Source organism: Capsicum annuum, unplaced genomic scaffold, assembly GCF_002878395.1.
Source record: "Capsicum annuum cultivar UCD-10X-F1 unplaced genomic scaffold, UCD10Xv1.1 ctg11194, whole genome shotgun sequence".
Classification (NCBI taxonomy): domain Eukaryota; kingdom Viridiplantae; phylum Streptophyta; class Magnoliopsida; order Solanales; family Solanaceae; genus Capsicum; species Capsicum annuum.
Genome location: NW_025816237.1, coordinates 1 through 9,268, shown reverse-complemented (window position 1 = coordinate 9,268; position 9,268 = coordinate 1). Strand labels below are relative to the sequence as shown.

General features: G+C 32.6%; 1 pseudogene; it reads left to right on the top strand.

The window, feature by feature from the left end:
* The first annotated feature begins 4,930 nt into the window (after positions 1 to 4,930).
* Positions 4,931 to 5,608, top strand: LOC107854713 (annotated as a pseudogene).
* The last annotated feature ends 3,660 nt before the right edge of the window (positions 5,609 to 9,268 follow it).

Here is a 9,268-nt window from a genome sequence, read left to right as displayed (position 1 = left end):
AGTTAGATTCTTATAAGATCCCCACAAATCCATGTGTACAACATCAAAACACACATTAGACTTAGTTTTACTAATAGAAAATGGTAATCTAGTCTGTTTAGCTAATGGACAGACATGACATTTATTCAGTAAATCAGCATCTTTATTATGAGTTAAAAGATCTAGTGACCTCAATACTTGTGTGGATGGATGCCCAAGACTTTTGTGCCATAGGTTACTATCACACACAGTTAAACCTGCTATAAGCTTGCCTTGACCTTGAGGTTCATTTTTCACTTTAGAAACATCTTTAAAAATGTATAAGCCTTTTTTTTCTCTACCAATCCCTTTCACCCTGCCAGTGTAGAGATTCTAAAATACATAAAAGTCAGGGTAAAAGGATATATAGAAGGATGATTGTTTAGCAACCTTGAAAAATGGCAACATATTCAGTTTAAAATCTAGCATAAATAATACATCCTTCATGGATTCTTCTTGGAAAACTAATGTTTCTCCAGTATATAATATGTCGGCATTTGATCCATTTGGGAGATTCACCTTATCCACTCTTGTTTTAACTACCTCAGTTTTTGTGAAAATCACATTTTTGTCTGTTGTAATATGATAAGTAGCACAAGAATCTACTGTCTATTCCTATTGCTCAACATGAGCGAATAGGCATGAAGCTATACCTGTCATGTTGGTATGTATGTCTTATTGATCCTTATTCAGCAGTTCTATGATTTGCTTATATTCTTCATCAGTGAAACACTGACCTTTTAGCTAGTACTATATTATTAATTAATTTCGGACCTCCATGGCTAGGAGAAGCAACATCTGCTCCAACAATTTGTCCATGAAGCTATTACATGAAAATTGAGTATTAACTAGACCTGCAGAATGATTTCCATGACATCCATAGACATTGAATTTCCCAGATTCTTAATGAACAAATCTACTACCATAATTATGATGCACAAATACTTTGAGTCTCTATTATTATAGTTTACCTTTCTCTTTTGTTTTCAGTCAACAGGATAACCTATCAGCTTGTAATAGTTCTATCTTGTGTGAACATTGAAATGACAATAATTACATCTCTTTTCTTTGTTGTTCTTATTCCTATAGTTCATATCTAAGTTCTGTTAACCTGTATTGCAATAGGATCAGGCTTGTCATTTGTGATGGAAACACAAGCTAGCTACTGACTTGCATCCTCTGCTATCATAGCATAGGCTTGATTAAGAGTAGGTGTGATTCCCTTCAATAAGATCTTCCTTCTAACTTGATCATAAGAATTATTCAAGCCACCCAGAAATTGTATCAACTTCAGCTCAGACAAGTGATCTGCATAGTTTTTAGACCTTGGACAATCACATGAGGGGGCAGAGATCACTGCATCATACTCATTCTATAAATTCTTAAGCTTAGTGAAATAAGTAGCTACTGAATCAGTTCCTTGTGATAATGTGTTAATTTTCCTGTGTAATTGACACACCCTTTCAAGATTCATCTTATTAAATCTTTCCTTCAGATCTTTCCACACTTCATATAACCTTGTTGCATCCGCAATTCAATTCAATAGCTCTGTAATTCCTGAACTCATCAACCAATTCAATACTATGGCATTGCAGATTTCCCATTGTTCATGTAATTCTTTTCTGTATTTCTCTTTACAACACGCATCAATAATAAAACCAAATTTTCTTTTCCTCGATAATGCAGTTCTTATTGACCTACTCCATACTCTGTAATTTTTTGATCCAACAAGTTTAATTAGAATTAAGGTTGCTCCAAACACATCTCAGGCTCCAATGAATAAAGGATCATTTGGATTAATCTTTGGTTCCATTGTGAATTACTCTACAACAGTTTTAATCTGAAAATTTCAACTGAATTCAATTGAAAAGGATAAGAAAATAAAGATTTCAGTTGAGCTAAGAATTTCAGCTGAACAAAGATCTTTTCTTTATCACAATAGAGATCTAAGCTCTATCTATCTATCATCCACAATTGATGCTCTGATACCATGAGAAAATGAAACTATGAAGGAACAGCAGTCATGGCTATGCAAGCTCTCATAATGCAGAACAAAAAAATTAAAGCTGTAAATTGAAAACTGTTTTACTGCACTTAACTGATCCAGCTAAGCATCTATATATAGATGAGTACACTACTTCTAGAATAGTCTAAAATCTTTCGACTCAATCACACTATACTCTAAGCTGCCAGCTCATTTTAGTAACTAACTCTAAACATAGTAAATGAATGTAACAGTAAAACTGGAAATTTACACAGTAACTAACAAATAGAACTACTTGCAACTAACTACTTGCTGAACTTTCCAATATCATTGTTAGAACTTTTCAAAGTTTATACTATTTGATTTTATATCACTATATTATTATTCTTCTTAAGAGTATGATAAACAGCTTTTTAGAAGTATCAAATCTTGATGTTTTCACTATTCATTTTCAGGGACAATGCGTAGAAGTAAAAATAAGGATAAGCTTTGCACAAACATTAGTGAATTGGCGAACAATTTGTTAGGATATACTATTAACCATGTAATTGGTGTTATAGTATTATATTTTCTTTCCACGTAAAGACTATTTATTATATTAATAAAATATTTATTTGAATAGATCATTGCATTAACATGTGTGTCCTTTACTTGTATAGTAGACAATTTTATGTATGAAGTATTTTAACTCATGCACGGAAGATTAAAATTGTCGGTTCTTATAAGTAATAAATAAACGTTCACAATCAAAGATGAGGTAGGACAAACATCTTGATGATTGTAGCACAAGATTAAATATAATTTGATCTTAGCTATGGGAGTGGTAATATTCTGACTTCTTGTGCTAGTACACTTTGTATGTATTGAATGGACCAATTAGAGATATTCGTTTATGTTTGAATATTAATAAATGATTTCTCTAGACCATTACATGTACTTATACTCTTAATCTTGATATAATTATTATGATATATGTGGTTTTTTTTGTCATTTTAATCTATTAAAATGTGAGACTCTTTTGTGAGTCAATATATTACTGATAGGTTGGATGATGATGAATCACTTAGTGAAATATTAATTAGTTGGTAGAACCATGACTCGAACTTGAGATAGAAGACACCCATTTATGGTTGCTTGTAAGTTTTCACGTGAAAGCCCTGCAGGTGGATTTTGTATCCATCATGTGAATTAAGTTAAGCATTTTAAATAAAGAATTATATTAATTAATGAGTTAAATTTTTCAGAAAATTTAATTTAATTAATTGGTGTCGGTAATTCTAATATGGGGAATTAAATAAGATGTAATGATAGATTTCGAAATTAAATCGAGGAGTGCAATTACAAATTTTTAGTGGAATAATTTTTAATTTATTATGGTATGATAATTCTTTCATCACCAAATTAATATCATAACTGAAAGCCTCTCTTAATAAATTTGTGGTCCCTGCTATACCTGATCAATTAATCAATTTTGGAAAAGAAAAAGGAACTTACTAGAATAAGTAATATCATTTATTGGTCTTCTAAAAGAAAAATAATATCTTTTGTCTTTAAATGACTGAAAACGTTTTGGACAATTCAAGAGGCCTAAAAACATTTGCCTCTTGATTTTCCCTTATTTATGAGAAAACAAAAATAAATAGGATTTAGGGTTTAGAAGATAAAGTGAATTCCATCTTTTCTTTGAGTCCAAAAAGACTTGCCCACACAAGTTTGGTAAGCAAAGGTTAAGTCTGGCAGTAGTAAAAGACCACAGAACTGAAGGTCAAGGCATTGAAAGATATTTGTGAAAGCTTCAAGAGGTAAGTTTTTTAATTCTCATTTTGATTATGTTATCTAGATTATATGTAAGTTATTGATCCTGTAGAATTATTGTTTCCATTGTGCATATTCTAACAATTGGTATCAGTAGTCTTCTTACATATTCTAGATTATGTAAAAGAAATTACATGATTTATTGTACATATTTCGGATAATAATTGTATAAATCATGTTGTTGCTATCTGTTTTTCATGTTTTTGATATCATATTGTTGCTGGCTATTTTTCATGTTTTTGATGATGTAATTGATTCTAATAGAATTTAAGTTTATCATCAAGAAAGCATAAAACGAATTTTGCATAGTTTTGTGAAAATTAGATTTGTCGATTAAGTTCAAAATGATGATGAGTCTCGACTATGACCAACTATAGTCGTTACTCACTGTATGAACAGTAGCAGTAAGGCTAAGAAGTGCAGGAAGCCCTGCTATCCCTAATAATAGCTCAGCCAATAATTGTCGATTTGGTCGGTTTAGAGTTTTTCAGTTTTTTGACTAACTTTGAATGACCTAAAATTTAGTACGATTATTGGAAGCGACCCACTGCACAATACACATAGTAAACTATGATCCAGACCATTGTTTGGCCATTCGAGGTTTTTTTGATGAGTTTTTAGGTGTTTTTATGATTTCGAAAAAATTAAAATTCTGAAAAAAATTATTTTTTGCAAACCAGTGGTGATAGGGATGATTCCTTATGATTTTCAATGGTTAATAGCAGTACATAATGTGAGTTTACATGTTGACATCGGCCATCTTCCCCATCGGATAAACTTGTATATTGTAATACTATTTTATAGTCTCTTGTTTTTGATGACTTGTATTAACTTTTCAACTAAGTTACATATTGGTTCGATGATATAGAGACTTATGAAATGTGATATTTATCTAACTTAAATCAACAATTGACTCTCCAACTAAGTTGGTTCTGTTTCATTTAAGAGATAAAATATCTGACACTACATGTATATTTGCTTAAATGGTTAAGTTTCCCTAACGATTCTAAATATTTATTTGCATGGTTATATGTGTGATGTTTTTGAAGAATTCTATTATTCTGCAACATTTTTAATGATCTTTTTTTAATTTAATTATATAACAGATTAACCATGTCTTCATTCAATCCCTTAACTTCTATCCTGAATCAAAATAAATTAGAAGGTCCTTAACTATGTGGACTGGAAACGTAATTTGGATATTATTCTTACTGCTAAGGGCTTTAAATTTGTGTTGGTTGAGGAATGTCCTGTTAAGTCGGATAAATCCACTAATAATAAGATTAAAGCCTACGATAAGTAGGTCAAGGCTGACGAGATAGCAAGATGCTACATTCTTGCCTCTATGGCAAATGTGTTGCAGCATCAACATCAGTCCATGACTACTGCTTATGATATGCTTGAATCTCTCAAAGAAATATTTGGTGAGAAAAATTGTGTTGCAAAGCAGACGGCCATGAAAGCTCTTTTAACTACAAAAATAATTAAAAAAATTCGGTAAGCGAACATGTTCTTAAAATAATGAGTCTATTGAACGAGCTGAAAATTCTTAGTCCGGTTATTGATAAGGAGTCTCAGGTTGAGATGGACCTACAGACTCTGCCAGACAGTTTTCAGCAGTTTTGCTTGAATTATAACATGAATAAGATGGACTTATCTCTTGCAAAACTGTTGAATGAGCTGCAAGCAGTAAAATCTATCATTAAGCGACAAGATCCTCCTACGGCGTTGATGGTTGACAAACTTTCATCTTTGACTTCTAAGCCAAAAGACAAAAAAAAAGCCTCATAAGGTTTCGACTGCTAATGGTGGTATGGCTAAGCCTAAGGGCAAATTCTATCATTACAAGCAACCTGGTCATTATAAGAAATAGTGTCCCGGCTACATAGCTAAGATGCAGAAACAAGGTACATCTTTTTCATATGTCATTGAAATATTTTTAGCGGTTATTTCTACCCAATTTTAGGCTATAGATTCGGGAGTCACTAATCATATCTGCACATCCTTGCAGGAGTTTCAGGAAATACGGCACCTAAGTGAAAATGAATTGAACGTATTTCAAGTAAATAGGGAACCAGCACCAGCCTTAGCTATAGGAAATATTTCTATTTCGTTTAGTAGTTCTAGAGTTTTAATACTGAATAATGTTCTCTACGTACCTTTTATAAGAAGGAATTTACTTTCAGTTTCAACAATATTGGATGTTGGTTACAATGCTTATTTTACTAATAATTGTGCAATTATTAAGTTTAATAAGTATTTTATTATTTTTGCTCCTATAATACATGATTTATTTGTATTTGATGTTTCCTATGATATGCTACAAAAATAGAATTTAATAATGTTGATCAATCACAAAAAAGAAAACGTATTTTGGAATTGAGTGAAACATACTTATGGCACTTACGTCTAGGTCATATAAATATAAATAGGATCTCACGGTTGGTTTTTGATGGACCTTTGAGTTCATTGAAAGTGGAGGCACTTCCAACTTGTGAATCTTGTTTAGGAGGTAAAATGAACAAGAGATATTTTCCTCCCAAAGGAAATAGAGCCGGTAATAAGTTAGAATTAATTCATACTGATTTGTGTGGTCCAATGAATATACAAGCAAGAGGTGGTTTTGAGTATTTTGTGAGTTTCACAGATGATTACTCGAAATATGGATACATTTATTTGTTGCGCCGTAAATCTGAATACTTTGAAAAATTCAAAGAATTTAAGATGGAAACGAAAAAACGGCATAACAAACATATCCATACATTACGATCTGCCCATAGTGGTGAATACCTTTCTGTGGAATTCATTAATACTTATCAGAATACATCTCACTATTCTTCTCCAGGAACACCACAATAAAATGGTGTGGCGGAACGCCGAAATATAACTCTTATGGAAATGGTTAGATCAATGTTAAGTTATTCAGATTTGCCCTTTTATTTTTGGGGTTATGCATTAGAAATAGCAAATTATATTCTGAACTTGGTTCCTTCAAAATTAGTACCTTTAACCCCATCTGAATTGTGGAGTGGGCGCAAGCCTAGCCTACGACATATCCGGGTTTGGGGTTGTCCAGCACATGTGCTAAAAGGAAAAACTGATAAGTTGGAATCTAGGATAGAAGTGTGCATTTTTATTAGATATCCAAAAGGAATAAAAGGGGTTTTATTTTATTGTCCTAAGGAACAGAAAGTAATTGTTTCGACAAATGCCAGATTTCTTGAAGAGGATTATTTAATGAACCATGTTCCTGGAAGAAAATTATTTTACAGGAATTGAACAATAGAATAACGATTAATGAAACACAAGAACAATTTCCAAAAACTATTATTGACAGACCATTGCATCCACGTAGTGGGAGAAATGTCAATAGGCAAGAGGTTGCACAAGAGCAAAAAATTGACATTACACTACCTCAAATTAGTGGGAGTAACGTCAAGCAGCCTGTAATTATGGAGGAAAACGTTCAGGATAATGTCTAGGAACCTGTCATAGTACAGGAAGACATTGAGGTTGTTCAAAATTTAGTTCCAAATGTAGCAGATCATGTAGTGACTATTCTTCGTAGTGGAAGAATTATTAAAAAACTTTTATGATTTACGCTTTTAGGAGAATTGTATGATAGAATCCCTGAGGAGCCTAATACGAAACCTCTTAATTATACTGAAGCACTACATGATAAAGATGTTAAAATGTGGATTGCTGCTATGCAATCTGAAATGGAGTCTATGTATTTCAATCAAGTCTGGAAACTTATAGAACCACCTACGGGAGTCAAACCCATTACATGTAGATGGATCTATAAGAAAAAGAGAGGTGTGGATGGAAACGTGCAAACTTTTAAGGCTAGACTTGTTGCGAAAGGGTTTACTCAAAAACAAGGAATTGATTATGAGGAAACTTTTTCGCCGGTAGCTATGCTTAAATCCATTAGGATTCTCTTATCCATTGCTGCTCATTATGATTATGAGATTTGGCAAATGGATGTCAAGATGGCTTTCCTAACTGGAAGTCTTGATGAGTGCATATATATGGCACAACCAGAATGTTTCACGGAAAGTGGTAATGAACATAAGTTTTGTAAACTTAAGAAATTTATTTATGGTTTGAAACAAGCATCTAGAGCATGGAATACTTGTTTTGATAATTCAATTAAGACTTTTGGTTTTAATAATGTGAAAATAAGTCATATGTTTATAAAAAATGGGATGGAGATAGAGTAGCATTTTTTATTCTGTACGTAGATGACATTTTGCTCATAGGAAATAATGTGAGCCTGTTGAATTCTATTAAGGAGTGGTTGTCCTTGCATTTTGATATGAAATACTTGGGAGAAGCGACTCATATCCTTGGGATCAAGCTTATGCGAGGTCATAAACAAAGGATATTAGGCTTATCTCAAGCACTTTATATTGACATTATTCTTGCAAGATTTAGAATGCAAAATTCCAAAAAAGGATTCCTTCCTTTTAGGCATGGAATTACTCTATCAAAAGACCAGTCGCCCAAAGAGACTGATGAGATAGAGAGAATGAAGACGGTCCCTTATGCTTCTATTGTAGGAAGCCTCATGTATGTTATGTTATGCACTAGATCAGATATCTGCTTTACTGTTGGCATGGTTAGCAGATTTCAGTCTAATCCTGGGCAAGAATATTAGACTGCGGTTAAGTATATAATCAAGTACCTTAAACGAACTAGGGATTACATTATTCTTTTTCACTCCGGGGATCTTGTACCTATTGGGTATACTGATTCAGATTTTTAGTCGGATAAAGATTCTAGAAAATCTACCTCAGGATATGTGTTTACTTTAGGAGGTGGAGTCATTGTTTGGAGGAGTATCAAGCAATCATGTGTTGTTGATTCTACCATGGAAGCCGAATATGTAGCTGCCTCTGAGGCAGCTAAAGAGGTTGTTTGGCTCGGTAATTTTCTGAAAGAGCTTGGAGTTGTTCCTTTGGTTCAAATATCACTATCACTTTATTGTGAAAATAGTGGTGCAGTTGCAAACTCGACAGAACCACAAAGCCATAAAAGAAGTAAGCATATTGAGAGAAAATATCACTTGATTCAGGATATAACTCAAAGGAGTATTGTGAGAGTTTTGAAGATTGAGTTGAAGAATAATTTGGCAGACCCATTTACAAAGGGCTTAACTCAGAAGGTTTTGATAAGCATGTGGAAGAAACGGGTGTTAAAATTGTGCATTCACGGTTATGAGTCTAAGTAGGAGATTGTTAGGATATAATATTGACCATGTAATTTGTTTTATAGTATTATATTTTCATCTCATGTAAAAACTATTTATTATATTAATGAAATATTTATTTGAATAGATCATTGCATTAATATATGTGTCCTTTACTTGTATAGAAGACAATTTTGTGTATGGAGTATTTTAACTCATGCACGGAAGATTAAAATTGTCGGTTCTTATAAGTAATAAAT